This window comes from Micromys minutus (genome assembly GCF_963924665.1).
Source record: "Micromys minutus genome assembly, chromosome: 15".
NCBI classification, from domain to species: domain Eukaryota; kingdom Metazoa; phylum Chordata; class Mammalia; order Rodentia; family Muridae; genus Micromys; species Micromys minutus.
The window spans coordinates 17874367-17892060 of NC_137984.1; positions in this window are offsets into that span (position 1 = coordinate 17874367).

Here is a 17694-nt window from a genome sequence, read left to right on the forward strand (position 1 = left end):
TTTATGTCTTAAGTGAACTTAAAATGTACCATATTAAGATTGTTATATCCACCTTTGCATACAAATCAGAAAACCATTTACATTAGTGTTTACATTTTTGATGTTTTCATTCTACCGGATAGAACTTCAGGTGTGTCTTGTCTCTGAGAGATACTTCACAAATAATTGTTCAGATCTGAGATTTATATACAGTTATTTTAAAGACAGTTCTTGATCGTAATTCAATGTGATTGCTTGCTGAAATAGTAGAGAAACAAGAAACTCAGTGTACACAAAATCTGTAAGTGATGGGTCAATACAGGTTCCTGATTCTGAGTCCACATGCTTTGCTACTCATCAGGGACTGGGACTGAGAATAGAAGTCTCTGCCAACTTCTAGCTTTCAGCAAATCCTGATAGCTACATGGGCTTCATGCATACATCTTTCACTCAGCTCATGTGGATTGTTCTTGAGTCATGTCTCTTTCCTGATTTAGAATGAATGGTATGTGCTCCAAAATGCTACAGGCCAACACACACACACACACACACACACACACACACACACACATGCACACACAAATATATGTACACAGAACCAATGGTTTTAGGGATCTCTCTCATAGCGCTGGGCCCATTGGATCCTCATGCTGTGTGTAGTTACACCCAGACTCTTATTTCTCCTCATGGTACTTGTATTGTCATGGTACATTCTGGTTTTAATCAAATACCACCCTAAATTTTTCGTGTTGTAAAACTGGAATCCTGATGAAGTCAGTGTTCCCAGGTCTTTTCCCACAGACAGGAATATTTTCAAATTTAATTGATTTTAACATATACATATGAGAATATACAACTTTGCTTCACAGTATATCAACTTACATTCTTATGGATTTACCGAAGGGGGACTAAACCTACTCACTAGCAGTGCTCTGCTATCTGTAATGGGTGGGTTGGGTTTCTGTAACAACAAGCTACAACCTCTGTGAATTAAAAATACAGCTTAATTTCACAACCCTCTACAGAGCAGAGGTGTTAATGTATTAATGAAGCCCTCTGAAGATGATTAAGGGAGGTCTGTCTCCTAACCTTCACAGAACAGAGTTAACTTTGTGAACTCTTGTGCAAACTCATTTTAATAAAAATAATGTTCATAATGGATGCTAAACATACCTACCCAGAAATAAGCACATCTGAACAAATTGACACTCTTTCTAACTAAGAGGACACTGGGATAAGCTGGTAGTTAGGACTGCAGCTCCAACACATCTTTATCTTTTAACAATAGGATGCAGGTCAAATACAACTTTTGTTGTAAGAGGTATTTTACATGAAAGTGAACTTATAAATTATATTCTCCACCAATTCTGAAGTAACAAATGTCACTTCTTAAGAATGTGTTTTATGGATTATATAAGATAGCTTTTAGTCATGGTAATAAAAATCTAATATAAAGTTTAAAGGGGAGATGTATAAAGTAGAACCTTGTATATTTATATTGTATAAACTTGTCTTTTACAATAAACAGGATTTTTTCAACAGGATTTTTATGTAGGTGTCCAGCAAGAAATAACAAAGTTACCAAGGTATATATCTCTGAAGTCTTTAAATGTCTTTTATTTTTTTATAATGCACGTATCTCTTGCCTACATCTTATGCCTCACCAACCTGTCGGTTATCCTAGATGGAATGGCCAAGAGTTAGGTAGTTTCCTAATGAGGAAAAGGCTATTTCAATGACATATGATATGATATTGCTGCTGGTGTATGAGGTAGAGACCTAATAGCCTTGTTACTTGACAAAAATAGTTCATGTTTAAACATGAAAGTCAACATAAATTCGGTTTTGTACCAACACAGTCTGGGATAACTGTTTCTTTGAACTTCATTAAAACCCCAGAGTATTGGCACATCTGGACTCAAACATTAGGCTGATTTCATAAAGAGCACTGAAAGGTTTACATAGCTTTCCTTTGCTCCATAAGAAAAAAAATTCAAGCTTGTACTGGAAAACATGCAAAGAGTTTGCGAAACTGAATCTGATCATGGGGTCAGAGATCAGAAGAGCAATCAGTGCCTTAGCCATGGTCCCTGAGTCAGATTTTTCCAATTGATCTTGTAGTCACTTTCCAGTTTACAAAAGCTGATTCTTATTCTCTGAGCACCTAAGGGACACATATTGCACCATCTAAGTCTTAACTTAGATTTTGCACAAGAAGCATCTTGGAATAAAGATTTATACACCATAGAACTTTCCATGAACAAGTGAGCATACATGTGCTGGGTAAACTTCTTGTATGTGCTGGACTAGAGCTGCACAGAGAATTGTCGAATAGAGAACAAGTCAACTTGCTGGGCCTGTAAGACAAGAGCAGACCACACAGGAATGCAGGGAGAAGCTCATCCTTAGAACTGTCTGGCTCTTACTCTTTGTATTCCTCTTTGTGAAATAAGGTGGCCTGAGTTGTCAGTGTTCCATTAGGTATTGTCAGTGTTCTAGGTATAAAACCAAGTGGAAACCCGTTAAGATTATTATTTCAGGAACAGAAGCCACTTACACGTATAACCTCTACTAATAGAGTAGAGATATGCTATTTACTTCCTATTCCCGTGTTCTGGACAGTTTGAATGAGTTTCAGACTGAGCCAGGAGTGGACTGTTTCATTATATCTCATGCTCCCTCGAATGCCCGCGACAAGCACTCAGATCTAAGCTTAAGTGGACACACTTTAGCAGAAGTTTAAGAATTTATACAAAATTGATTTCTTTTCAGAGCAAACAAACTTACCAACAACAAACTCCCCAGAAAGTGAAGGAGCACGCCAGGGCCTAATGACAACGTTCTGCTAGTTTTGTGATCACATTATACTTTATTGCTGTAGTTATAATTTGATTAGGCCATACATATACTAAATCTGTATAGAATGTATGATTTTAAGGAAATGACTTGTCTGAGCCTCTCTTTTGCCATGTTGTAAAAGAAATAGCTTTGAAAGGCCTCTTGTGAGAACAGAAAGACCATGCATTTTAAAGCTCTTCACTCTGTGCCGATACACATGTGACCAATCATTTTCATGCTCTCTTTCCCTTCCCTTTGCTCTTTCTGTTCTTGGTTTTAATAAATTCGCATTTGTGTTTTAAAGTCTACTTCCTGCATTACATTTACATTACATTACATTGGGATATGCCATTATCTCAAACCTCAATGGCAATATAATTTACTATTTAGAAATAGGTCTACTTGGTGTGAAATTCATTTCATGCATGGTGTATATACTGACCTTAAACAGAAGCCATGCAGAAAGCATTTGCGAGGTGTGTATCAGACATGAGATTTCAGAGGAGTTTGCTGGGATCACTTTTACCTTGGCTTCTTCTATAATAAGGCATATGGTTAGAAAAGCGATTTTTTTTTCTTCTTCAAGAAATGGTCCCAGTTACACAGCATGCAGTTCTGTTTCTTACGAGAGGTGAGAATCTCATCACAAGCCTGTATTAGACTTCTACAGTCGTCTCTGGACCCCTTCTAGCTCTCAAGCTGCTTCTCGAATTGATTCTAACACTTTCCCAATACCCAAAACTGTGTGAACTCCAGTATTATTGCTCTACAAAAATTAATAGTGTGAGGATAAGTAAGCACTTAGAAAGTACTCTAGATGCTAATAACAATATAGTTCAGTTATTTAGTAACAAAACTACTTGAGGTTGAAGGTATGACCCATTGCCCTGAGCTCTTAGCACACCTGGGTGGGTTTCATCATCCAGGTTGTCCAGGTGAACTCATAAATCTATGTCTTCCAGGCAAAGCCTGGTGAAACTGTACATATTTGTCTCTACTTCCTTATTCCCTTCTTCCTGTCGCTCAGCTGAGTCAGCATCTGCAGCGCTGGATCAATTAAATGGTGTTAGTTACCATTAGAGCTGTAAAGTCCCAAATCACAGATATATAGAGGAGACCAGCTCTTCTTTCTTTATCCTCTTCTTGTCATGGCATAATTTTGATATGGGGACCAGCCTTCCCCGTTTGCTGATAAGTCAACTTGCTCTCTTGGGACTAAAGAGTAATTGGGTGTCTGTTTCACATTAGCCTCCATGGCTAGCTTCCTGTTCTACTTTTGTTTTGCTTGTTTTGTTTTCCTATGATTAAAAAACCAAATGAACAACAACAACAACAAAAAAAACTTCAAAAAGCAACATAAGCAAGGACTTACTTGGCTTAGAGTTCCAAGTGATAGCCCACCATTTTGGAGAAATTGGTGCAAGACACTAACAGTTTGTCACCTCAAATCTACAGTCAAGCAGAAAGACAAGGTAAATGCATCCTTGCTTGGTTGTTCTCAGCTAGCTTTCCCCTCTCTTCTACTGCTTAGGACACTTTCCTAGGCACTCACTAGGTAGCACCCAAAATAGACTAGGTCACCCTACATCAATCACAAGACAATTCACCACAAAGCTATCCATGAACCACTCTGACTTAGATAATTCCTCCAACAAGACTCTTTTCCAGGAGATTCTAGGTTGTTTCAAGTTGACAGTTAAAACTAAGCAATATACTTCTTTCTTGGTTGGGCCTCTTATTGATAAGAGTTTTCCACAGACCTTTGTTTCTTCTTCAGATATATTTCTTAGATACGGGATGAAGACTTCTAAATGTAAATTTCAAGCTCCTTTAAAACAGTTTTTCCAGGACTATGGACACTAGTCAGTAAGGGTGAAAGGTCTAGGTAGGCACCAGCTTGACTTCTTTTTGTTCAGAGGGTTGTGTGGGTGGTGTCTTTAACATCAATTTGTAGAGCCTTGGAAGTAGCTGGGGTTGTGGGGGGAGTGTCAGCACGGGGTGGGGGGAGAGATTCATGGTGCTCCTTTGGCCACTAACTCCATTAGATAGATGTAACTCACACATGGAACTGGAGGTTTTATTTGGTGGTGAGAGATATTTTGTTTCTACTTTGGTTACTGCTCACCATTATGTGACGAGCTTTAGTTTTAGCTCTCCATCCCTGTATTTCCTCTCTTACCCTTACTGTACTTTTCCCTTCTTCTTCCCACATGATTCTCTTCTAGTCCGACCCCAGTACATACATACATGACTAATTATATCCCTTTCCTAGGAAGCTATAACCCTCCTCCAGCCACTTACATTGTATGTCCTCACATCTGTGGTTATATGGATTGTAGAGCTTGCTTATTGAAGACTTCAAAGATATAATATATATTATTATATTAGTGATTTTTAGTCTGGGTTACCTGACTTAGGATAATTTTTTCTAGTTTCATTCATCTGAAAATTTCAGTGTCTTAAGAGCTGAGTAATCTTCCATTATGTAAGTATATAACCTTTTCTTTATCCATTCAAGGTACTCTGCCTGGTACCAAAGGGAGAGAGGTAAATACCAATACAGCTAGAAACTCTTCAACCTATAATGATGACCTGCAAAATAAGATGGTGCTATACTGGCACAATGCTTATAGTAGTAACCAACCAATATATGATTGGATTTAAGGTCTACGTCATGAGATAGAATCCATTTCTGACAGTGTTTGGATATCCTAGAACCTGAAACTAGATAGGCCAGAGGCATAGGGGAAAAATTAAATACTACTGTTCTGCTTAAGAAACTATAGCCATAAAATGACTAAAATGACTTCTAAATACATTCTGCTATGCTCATAGAACAATACCTGGCTTAAACATCACTAGGGAAGCTTCCTCTTACAGTAGGTGGGGAAAAGATCAGTACCACAGCAATGTAATGAGCAGAGAGTGAGAGATCTTGGAACACTCAGTCCCTAAACAGGATGTTTCTGTAAAATCTGTAGGAGCTCAGGGAGCTCTATCTGGAAAAGAAGGCAGAGATAATGTAAGAGCTAGTAAGGATTTATGCTGCCAAGAATATGAGGCCTTCCAAACACAGCAGGACTGACATCACACGGTTCAGAGACTGTCACGGCATACACAGGGCCTGCACAGGTCTAAGTCAGGTGGGATCCAGCGGTGAGAGGGAAGGTGACCTCAAACTCCTCTCCATCCCTAACCCAGAAGCTGTCACCAGTTGATAGCCATTCGCAGCTGATTTTTCCAATGGAATCTCATTGGGCATACAGACCACTTTTAAGGACAGGACTTGTGCTCAGCAGTAGATGCTCAACACAAAATACACTAAATTGCACTTGTGAAAGTTCTTTGTTTCACAATGCTTTGTCTGAAGAACGTTCCACCTCTTCCCCCCCCCTCCTTTTCTTTTACTCTGTTGTTCCCCTTATAGGTCTTTGCAAGTGTATTCTGATTTCCAGTGTTTTTTTTTTTTTTTTTCTTTTTTTAAATGGGATTTCTATGCATATGAACTTATGTGTTTCTTTATATATATTTCTTGTGCTTTCTTTATGGCTCTTTTTCTTCCATTAGTTTGTTTCATCCTTTTCTGGTTTGTTCATATTAATTTTATTTTTTTTTTCCTTTAGGTTCCTTGTATTCTAATGAAAAAGATAAAGAAAGAATGGGAATTTGGTGCGTAAGGAAGTGGGATGATCTGAAAGGAGTTGAAAGAAGCAAAATGAACAACTTTATTTAAAAAGAAGATAAATGTACAGATTTTAAGCATTTTGCATGAAAGTATATGGATACATTTCTGTCCGTACTTGATTTTTTTAAAGGTTTGATAGTATGCATTAAAACCTTACTAGTTACAATGAGCATGAAGTACATGAAAACAAGATGTAATCTGGAAATAGTCAAAGTTTTCTGGGTATATAATGATTAAGCATAATGGTTTTTCTTTTTCTTTTTCTTTTTTTTTTTTTTGGCTTTTGTTTTTTATTGAAGATCATATAGTCTGTGATTTGTTTCTGGGGTGTTCGGAGCTTTCTGGGATTAGTATCCAATTATCAGTGACTGCATATTATGTCTGTTCTTTTGTGACTGGGTTATATCACTCAGGATGATATTCTCTAGATGCATCCATTTGCTTAAGAATTTCATAAAGTCATTGTGACAGCTGAGTAGTACTCCATTATGTAAATGTACCACAATTTTTGTATCCATTCATCTACTGAAGGATATCTGGGTTCTTTCCAGCTTCTGGCTATTATAAATAGGGCTGCTATGAACATTGTGGTGCATGTGTCTTTTTTTTATGTTGGAGCTTCTCTGGGGCATAGGCACAGACGTGGAATAACTGGGTCTTCAGGTAGTACTATGTCCAATTTTCTGATGAATCACCAGACTGAATTCCAGAGTGGTTGTATCAGTTTACAACTCCACAAACAGTGGAGAAATAAGTGTTCATCTTTCTCCACATCCTTGCCAGCATCTGCTGTCATCTGAATTTTCATCTTAGCCATTCTGGTTGGTGTGAGGTGGAATGTCAGGGTTGTTTTGATTTGCATTTCCCTGATGGTTAATGATGTTGGGCACTTCCTTAGATGCTTCTCAGCCATTTGATATTCCTCAATTTAGAAATTTTTGTTTAGCTCTGTACCTCACTTTTAATAGGGTTGTTTGATTCTCTGGTGTCTAACTTCTTGAGTTCTTTGTATACCTTGAATATTAGGCCTCTATCAGATGTGGTGTTGGTAAAGATCTTTCCCCAATCTGTTGGCTGCCGTTTTGTTTTCTTGACAGTGTCCTTAGCCTTACAGAAACTTTGCAATCTCATTAAGTCCCATTTGACAGTCTTTGACCTAGAGCACGAGCCATTGGTGTTCTATTCAGGAAATTTTCTCTTGTGCCTATGTGTTCTAAGGTTTTCCTTACTTTCTCTCCTAATAAATTCAGTGTGCCTGATTAATGTGATGATCTTTGGTCCACTTGCCCTTGAGCTTTGTACAAGAAGATAAGAAAGGGTCTATTTTCATTCTTCTGCATGCTGAGTGCCAGTTGGACCAACACCATTTGTTGAAGAGGTTGTTCTTTTTCCATTGAATGTTTACAGCTCTTTTGTCAAAAATCAAGTGACCATATATGTGAGGTTCATTTCTGGATCTTCTGTTCTATTCCATTGATATACATGCCTATTTCTGTACCAGTACCGTGCAGTTTCAGCACAATTGCCTTGTAATATAGCTTGAGGTCAAGGATAGTGATTCTCGCTGATGTTTTCTTGTTATTGAGAATGGATTTTGCTATTCTAGGTCTTTTGTTATTCCAGATAAAATTACACACTGATCTTTCCAACTCAATGAAGAATTGGGTTGGAATTTTGATGGGGATTGCATTGAATCTGTAGATTGCTTTTGGTAAGATGGCCGTTTTTACAATGTTGATCTTTCTAATCCATGAGCATGGGAGATCTTTCCATTTTCTGTGATCTTCCTTCATTTCCTTCTTTAGAGATTTGAAGTTCTTGTCATACAGGTCCTTCACTTGCTTAGTTAGAGTCACACCAAGGTATTTCATAGTTTTTGTGATTATTGTGAAGGGTATCTTTTCCCTAATTTCTTTCTCCACATGTTTGTCCTTTGAATAGAGAAAGGCTACTGATTTGTTTGAGCTAATTTTATATCCAGCCACTTTGCTGAACTTGTTTATCAGCTGTAGGAGTTCTCTGGTGGAATTTGTGGGGTCACTTAAGTACACTATCATGTCATCTGCCAATAGTGATGTTTTTACTTCTTCCTTTCCAATTTGTATCCCTTTGATTTCCTTTTGCTGTTTAATTGCTCCGGCCATGACTTCCAGTACTATGTTGAATAGGTAGGGGGAGAGGGGGCAGCCTTGTCGTGTCTTGATTCCCCTTTTCTTGGGAACTGAGTACCTTCAAGAACTGCAACGTATTCACTGATTTATGGTCCCTTATTCTGTAGGTAAGTACTGTTTATCTTTGGCCGATATGCTGTCTTGTTCATGTTCACAATTACCTTTAAATATTTATTGCTGAAATCCTAACCATGCCCTTACTCCTCCCTTTTATCAAACAACCTCACCTTCAATTTCAGTGAGAAAATGAAGGCCATTTGGCAGGGATAGCATCTTCCCTTTATTAGGACCAGAGGTGAGCCTGGTGTTAGCATCTCTCCAAAGAGACTCAGCTTGTTCATTTCAGTCCTTTCACATGATTATGTCTGCTTCCTTGGATTGGTTTTTATTGAGAATACAATTCTTGTCACCATTTCAAAAATTACCAGTGTTTCCTCTCTTTTCATTTAGACAGAAATCTCACGCATGCCAAAAATGGCTCCTGTAACTTTTCTCTTATTTTTCCCACATTAAAGGTAGACTGCTCTCCCTGTCTGTTGCAACCTTTCCCTGACAATTCTTGTGACATATTCTCATGCTCATCTTCACTAAGAAACAAATAAAATCCACCCAGTATGGCTTTTGGCTAACTTTCTCTGTTAAAAAAATAGAAGTAGCTTGGAGAACTCACAGCTGGTTAAGACCACTGGGAGAACCTTCTAGAAATTTTAAGGCTGGCAAGCCAGAAATGTCCAAGTCATTTCAGCTTGATTTCTCTACATCTTGCAAACAAGGTATGTGCTGTCTTCAGCAACAGATTTACATCTGTGTCTGTTGGGTATTCAAAGACTGACTCTTGCCTATATTTTGGGGGGATATCTTAGGCTTCCCTGACAAACAATGCCTACAAAGTTAGCCATGCCTGGCACTGGAAACTTTGTTTAGTAATCCACAGCTTCTAGGAGCACCATTATGGAACCATGCAGGGAAGCTCCCTTCAATCTCTCTTTTGGGGTTCTTAATTTAGTTAAATAATAGTAGATTTTCATATGTCTTTTTCATATACACTTTTTGTTGCTTAACTGGTCTTCCCTTGCCCATCTCCTTGGCTGCACCCTGAACCTGCTTGTCTGTCCCCCTCAATGTCATTTCTGTTCTCCTATTATGTATGTTTGCCTACTTCTCCTTCTTTAAGACATCGCTCAACCATAATGCCTGCTTTCTAACATCCATAGGAAACCCATAGGTATTTCATTGTATTAAACAAATAGACAAATTAGTGGAAGCTAGTACTCACATGCATGACATTTGCTCTATTAAATATGGATCATCCTATTCAAAAATATTTTGTGTTCGATCCACTTAGCTTCAAATTATGTAATTTCACTTTTTAAATATATGAGTAAAATTATAGTTTATATATGTACCACATTTTCATGATCTATTAATCAGTTGATGTACATTTAGGTTGCTTCCATTTCTCAGCTACTATGACTCTAGAAGCAGTAAACATGAATGTGTAGGTATCTCGGTGGTACAGTCCTTTGGATACATGCTTAGGAGTGGAAAATATGTATGAAAAGTGTGCATTATAGTAATGTACAGGAAAAAATATGGATATTATATTGAACATCACGATGCCTGTTTGATTCTGCAATGCTTTGGGGAAAGACATCAAGTCAAAGAATAGGCAGAGAAAATGACGATGCAGTTGCATATAATGTTCTGTGGTGTTTTGCTTGCTTTTATTTCTCTTTATTGAGTGTTTGAATTTTTCATCAACATGTCTTTTGAAAGACATATATACATACAAATGTGCTTGCTTTATATGTGTGTATCTCCACTCACGGTTCATTCTTATCTCTCATTTCCTCATTTTCTCATGACAGTTTTAGAACCTTGTGGCTAACCATGCCCACTTCCTTGTTTACCTACAGCATCCTGACTTATGCCCATACATTTCCTGAAGCTGATCTACCAGAAGCACCTTGCCTTTTTGTCATCTTCAAGGTTGATCTCCAGCTCGTTGCAATGGCTCATTTGCCCAGAGAAGGGAAGAGGACAGGAAACATGGTGGGAGGGTGGGATTCTACAAAACGTGTCACATGATGATCTGGCTTACATGCTTTATTATCTTCCAAAAAGGACGTTAGAGTCCTTTGGAAAAGTGCACACAAGCTATGAGGACCCTTCACTGAAGCAAAAGGTACATTTCTCTTCAGTGTTTGCTAATGGTTCTGTGAACCAGAATGAGTGGGATGTGTTTTTTTGTCTTTCCATCTACCTTGTTATAAGAACTGAAGGATATTATTGGCTCAGGAATAAAATGTGTTCTTAACTAAAGACCAACCATTGCCAAGTGGACTCTCAGTCCTGGCAGGCTGAGATTTTCATGATATGTATGACACAAGGCAGCTCATCTTCTATAAACACCACACACAGTCCTCTGGTGCATGGCTTCCCAGATGACTTTGTCTCATTCTTTTCCCAGACAGCAGCAAATGCAGGACTCAACATCATCTTTACTTTCTCAGCAGTTTATGACACTTGCCACTAATGTCTCCCACACCCTTCTCCATTCTTTGCATTACTGCTTCTTGTCTTTAGTGGCCTATGATTTTACAAGTGTTGAGTTAGTGAGAAAATATGTTCTCATTATTTTAATTTTTACTCCTACTCTTTCCTTCACTTCCTTTTTTTGTTTAATAATTTTATTTTTTGATAACATTATATTAGAGTACTACATCTACATTCCTCTTGTTCATCACCCCTCTTTTTTCACTAACTACCGTCCTCTCTCCAAAATTAATAATCTCTTTAATTATTATTGTTATTTACATACATGCACACATCTTCACAAATAATTAAGCCAACTAAATAGATTTACTATCTTCCAAGTAACAGTCACTTAATAAGTCCTCTGTCAGTCTCGTAGAACAAAAGCCTTAAAAGCCATTTAAGTTCTCTTATCTCAGGCTGTTCTTTTCTGTGCCTCTTGCTTTTAGTACATCACTGATCTATTCCTCTGATCAAATCTAAACCTACAGACAACAAGGTCTTCGTGTACTTTGAGATTTAAAAGTCAAGTTGTCACTTTACATTCCAGTTGATATGTCAACAACAACAGAATATCCTATTCTCATTATTTTGGGTATAAGTTGTCTGTCTGACCTGCTTACTTCTCACACAGAGGAGGGTGACATGTTCTGACAAAGCATCAGTGATTTGAGTGGTTATGTGGACTGGTGACTTCACAGTTCCCTGATACCCTGCCTCCAAAGACAGTATACTTCATCCCAGCTCTGTCACACATGGTCATAATATGCTAAGTCTTGTTACCAATCTAAGTCCTATTAAAATCTTCAGTTCTCAGAGCAGAGCCTGGCCTACCTGCCAGGCAGAACGGCAGCTCATAGAGGCTGAGCAACTGCGATTGGGAACAGAAAATTAGAACTTCTGTTTCCACCCGGAGGCGACTTCCGAACGCAGAGTGGAGCCTGGTCTACCTGCCAGGCAGAACGGAGGATCATAGAGGCTGAGCAACTGTGCCTGAACCAGCAAACAGAAACAGAACGTTGGAACTTCTGCTCACACCCGACGACTCTGAGGCATAAAACAGGGCTTGACCCATCTGACACCTCAACCAGTGGAGAACGAGGGATACAGACCAGATACAAAGGAAAGGTAAGAACATATCACTGACAACAAAATGGCAAGAGGAAAGAGAAAGAGTATATCCCAAGGGAACCAAGACAATCTAGCAACACCAGAACCCAGCTCTCCCATAACAGCAAACATCAGAACTCCAAACACTCCAGAAAAAGAAGACACAGACCTGAAATCATGCCTCAAGACGCTGATAGAGTTACTTAAACAAGAAAGGGAGGAAAAGCAAAAAGATTCAGAAGCTTTTAAAGAAGAAACAAGAAAAACACTCAAAGAACTCAAAGAACTAGAGGAAAACAGAACCAAAGAAATAAAGGAATGGAAGAGGGAAATTAAAACAGAGATGGACACAATAAAGAAAACACTAAAAGAGATAACCCTAGAGTCAGAACACCAAAAAAAGAAATCAGGAGTCACAGAAGCAAGCATTTCCAATAAATTACAAGAGATCGAAGAGAGAATCTCGGGGGCAGAAGACAACATTGCAAACATAGACAAAACAGCCAGAGAAGATGCAAAAAACAAAAAGCTCCTAACCCAAAATGTCCAGGAAATCCAAGACACAATGAGAAGACCGAACCTAAGGATAATAGGAATAGAAGAGGGAGAAGAGTATCAACTAAGGGGCACAGTAAATATCGTCAACAACATCATAGAAGAAAACTTCCCTACCCTCAAGAATGAGATGACCATGAGCATAAAAGAAGCCTTCAGAACTCCAAATAGGTTGGACCAGAAAAGAAATACCTCCCGACACATAATAGTAAAAACATCAAGCGCCCAAAGTAAAGAAAGAATACTAAAAGCAGTAAGGGAAAAAGGTCAGGTAACATATAAAGGCAGAACAATCAGACTCACACCCGATTTCTCAACAGAGACTATGAAAGCGAGAAGAGTCTGGACAGACATCATGCACTCCTTAAGAGAGCATAAGTGCCAGCCCAAGCTGCTATACCCAGCAAAACTATCAATCACGATCGATGGAGAGACGAAGATATTTCAAGACAAATCAAAAATCACACAATATCTGACCACAAACCCAGCACTACAATGAATTATAGGTAGAAAACCCAATACAACGAGGGAAAATACAGCCAAGTAAGAACAAGAAAACTAAAAGAAGAAAAAAAACACAGACACAACTCAATCCAAAAAAGCAATAATAGCAGGAAACAGAAACAACTATTCCTTGATATCTATTAACATAAATGGTCTCAACTCCCCAATAAAGAGACATAGACTATCAGACTGGATACATAAACAAAATCCTGCCTTTTGATGCATACAGGAAACTCATCTAAGAGACAAAGACAGACACTATCTCAGAGTAAAAGGGTGGGAAAAAAACTTCCAAGCAAACAGCTCCAAGAAGCAAGGTGGAGTGGCTATTCTAATATCGAATAAAGTAAATTTCCAACCAAAAGTTATCAAAAAAGATAAGGAAGGACACTGTTTACTCATTACCGGGGAAATCTGTCAGGAGGAACTCTCAATCCTTAACATATATGCTCCAAATAAAAAATCACCCACATTCATAAAAGAAAGCCTACTAAAGCTCAAAAAATACATTTCACCCCACACAATAATAGTGGGAGACTTTAATACCCCACTCTCACCAATGGACAGATCAGGGAAACAGAAACTGAACAAGGACACTGCAAAACTAGCAGAGACTTTGAACCAACTAGAATTAATAGATATATACAGAACATACTATCCCAAAGTTAAAAAATACACCTTCTTCTCACCACCCCATGGCACCTTGTCGAAAATTGACCACATAATTGGACACAGAACCAGCCTCCATCGATATAAGAAGATTGAAATACTCCCATGCATCCTCTCAGATCATCATGGTCTAGGGCTGGTCTTTAACAACAACAAAGACAACAAAAAGCCCACATACACATGGAAACTAAACAATGTTCTGTTAAAGGATAGCAGGGTCAAAGAAAAAATAAAGAAAGAAATTAAGGATTTTCTAGAATTCAACGAAAACGAAAACTCAACATACCCTAACCTATGGGATGTAATGAAAGCAGTATTGAGAGGAAAATTCATAGCCCTAAGTGCTTCCAAAAAGAAACTGGAGAGAGCTCACATCAGCAACCTGACAGCACAGCTAAAAGCCCTAGAACAAAAGGAAGCAGATATACCCAAAAAGAGTAGACGGCAAGAAATAATCAAAATTAGGGCAGAAATAGACCAAATAGAAACAAAAAGAACCATTGAAAAAATCAACAAAACCAAGAGTTGGTTCTTTGAGAAAATCAACAAAATTGATAAACCCCTAGCTAGACTAACTAGAGGGCAAAGAGAGAGTATCCAAATTAACAAAATCAGAAAGGAAAGTAGGGACATAACAACTGAAACTGAGGAAATTCAAGAAATCATCAGATCCTACTACAAAAACTTATACTCCACAAAATTGGAAAATCCGGAGGAAATGGATGAATTCCTAGACAGATACAAGGTCCCAAAGTTTAACCAGGACTACGTAAACCACCTAAATAACCCTATAACACCTAAAGAAATAGAAGAAGTCATCAAAAGCCTCCCAACCAAAAAAAGCCCAAGTCCAGACGGGTTCAGTGCAGAATTTTATCAGACTTTTATTGAGGATATAACACCAATACTCGCCAAACTATTCCAAAAGATAGAATCAGATGGAATATTACCCAACTCATTTTTTGAGGCTCCAATAACCCTCGTACATAAACCACACAACGACCCTACAAGGAAAGAGAACTTCAGACCAATCTCACTTATGAACATTGATGCAAAAATACTCAACAAAATCCTTGCTAACCGAATCCAAGAACACATCAAAACGATCATTCATCATGACCAAGTAGGCTTCATCCCTGGGATGCAGGGATGGTTTAACATAAGGAAATCCATCAACGTAATCCACCATATAAACAAACTCAAAGACCAAAATCACATGGTCATCTCACTAGACTCTGAGAAAGCATTTGACAAAATCCAACACCCCTTCATGTTAAAAGTCCTGGAAAGAACAGGAATCCAAGGCCCATACTTAAACATAATAAAAGCAATATACAGCAAACCAACAGCCAACATCAAACTTAATGGCGAGAAACTTGAAGCAATCCCACTAAAATCAGGGACTCGACAAGGCTGCCAACTCTCCCCCTACCTATTCAACATAGGACTGGAAGTCCTGGCTGGAGCAATTAGACAGCAAAAGGAGATCAAGGGGATACAAATCGGAAAGGAAGAGATAAAAACATCACTCTTTGCCGATGACATGATAGTGTACTTGAGTGACCCCAAAAATTCTACCAGAGAACTCCTACAGCTGATAAACAAGTTCAGCAAAGTGGCTGGATACAAAAATTAACTCAAACAAGTCAGTAGCCTTCCTGTACTCAAAGGACATACATGTGGAGAAAGAAATTAGCGAAAACGTACCCTTCACAATCGTCACAAAAACTATGAAATACCTTGGTGTGACTCTAACTAAGCAAGTGAAGGACCTGTATGACACGAACTTCAAACCTCTAAAGAAAGAAATTGAGGAGGATCTCAGAAAATGGAAAGATCTCCCATGCTCATGGATTGGAAAAATCAACATCTTAAAAATGGCCATCCTACCAAAAGCAATTTACAGATTCAATGCAATCTCCATCAAAATTCCAACCCAGTTCTTCATGGAATTGGAAAGATCAATGTGCAATTTCATATGGAATAACAAAAGACCTAGAATAGCGAAATCCATCCTCAACAACAAAAAAACATCTGCGGGAATCACTATCCCTAACCTCAAGCTATATTACAAGGCAATTGTGCTGAAAACTGCATGGTACTGGTACAGAAATAGGCATGTGGATCAATGGAATAGAATAGAAGATCTAGAAATGAGCCCTCATGTATATGGTCACCTGATTTTTGACAAAGGAGCAGTAAACATTCAATGGAAAAAGGACAGCCTATTCAACAAATGGTGCTGGTCCAACTGGCACTCAGCATGCAAAAGAATGAAAATAGACCCGTTCTTATCTCCTTGTACAAAGCTCAAGTGTAAGTGGATCAAAGATCTCCACATTAAACCAGATACACTGAAACTATTAGATGAGAAAGTAGGGAAAACCTTAGAACACATAGGTACAGGAGAAAATTTCCTGAACAAAACACAAATGGCTCAAGCTCTAAGGTCAAAGATTAACAAATGGGACTTAATGAGATTGCAAAGTTTCTGTAAGGCTAAAGACATCGTCAAGAAAACAAAACAGCAACCAACAGAATGGGAAAAGATCTTTACCAAAAATACATCAGATAGAGGCCTAATATCCAAGGTGTACAAGGAACTCAAAAAGCTAGACACCAGAGAATCAAATAACCCTATTAAAAAATGGGGTACAGAGCTAAACAAAACGTTTTCAGTTGAGGAACACCGAATGGCCGAGAAACACCTGAGGAAGTGCTCGACATCCTTAGCCATCAGGGAAATGCAAATCAAAACAACCCTGAGATTCCAACTCACACCAGTCAGATTGGCCAAGATCCAAAACTCAGATGACAGCAGATGCTGGCGAGGCTGCGGAGAAATAGGAACACTTCTTCACTGTTGGTGCGGTTGCAAGCTAATACAACCACTCTGGAAATCTGTCTGGCGATACCTCAGAAAATTGGATATAGTACTACCTGAAGACCCAGCTATTCCACTTCTGGGCATATACCCCAGAGACACTTTAATACACAACAAAGATATATGCACCACAATGTTCATAGCGGCTCTATTTATAATAGCCAGAAGCTGGAAGGAACCCAGATGTCCTTCAGAAGATGAATGGATACAAAAATTGTGGTACATATACACAATGGAATACTACTCAGTTACCAGAAACAATGACTTAACCAAATTCTTAAGAAAATGGCTGCATCTAGAGAAGATCATCCTGAGTGAGATAACCCAGTCACAAAAGAACAGACATAATATGCAGTCACTGATAGTGGGATGCTAACCCCAGAGGCTTGCACTCCCCCAGAAACAACTCACAGACTGTATGAAGTCCAAGAAATAAAGAAAACAAAAAAATATACATATATTTACCAAACAAGAAGACTTTGACTATTTCCATGTTGTGTTTTGTTTTGCATGTACTTTACGCTTATTGCAACTAGTACGTTTTCAATGCATACTGTCAAGCCCTTGAAAAAAATCAAGTATTGATTAAAAAAATATATTCACATGGTTTTATGTAAAAATTATTTCAATGTCTGAAAAAACAGTACTGACAAAAATGTATAATTTTAAGCAAAAAATGTTTAAAATCTGTACATTTATCTTTGTTTTGTAAAATAAAGTCGTTTAAAAAAAAAAAAAAAAAAAAAAACATTGACAGACACATT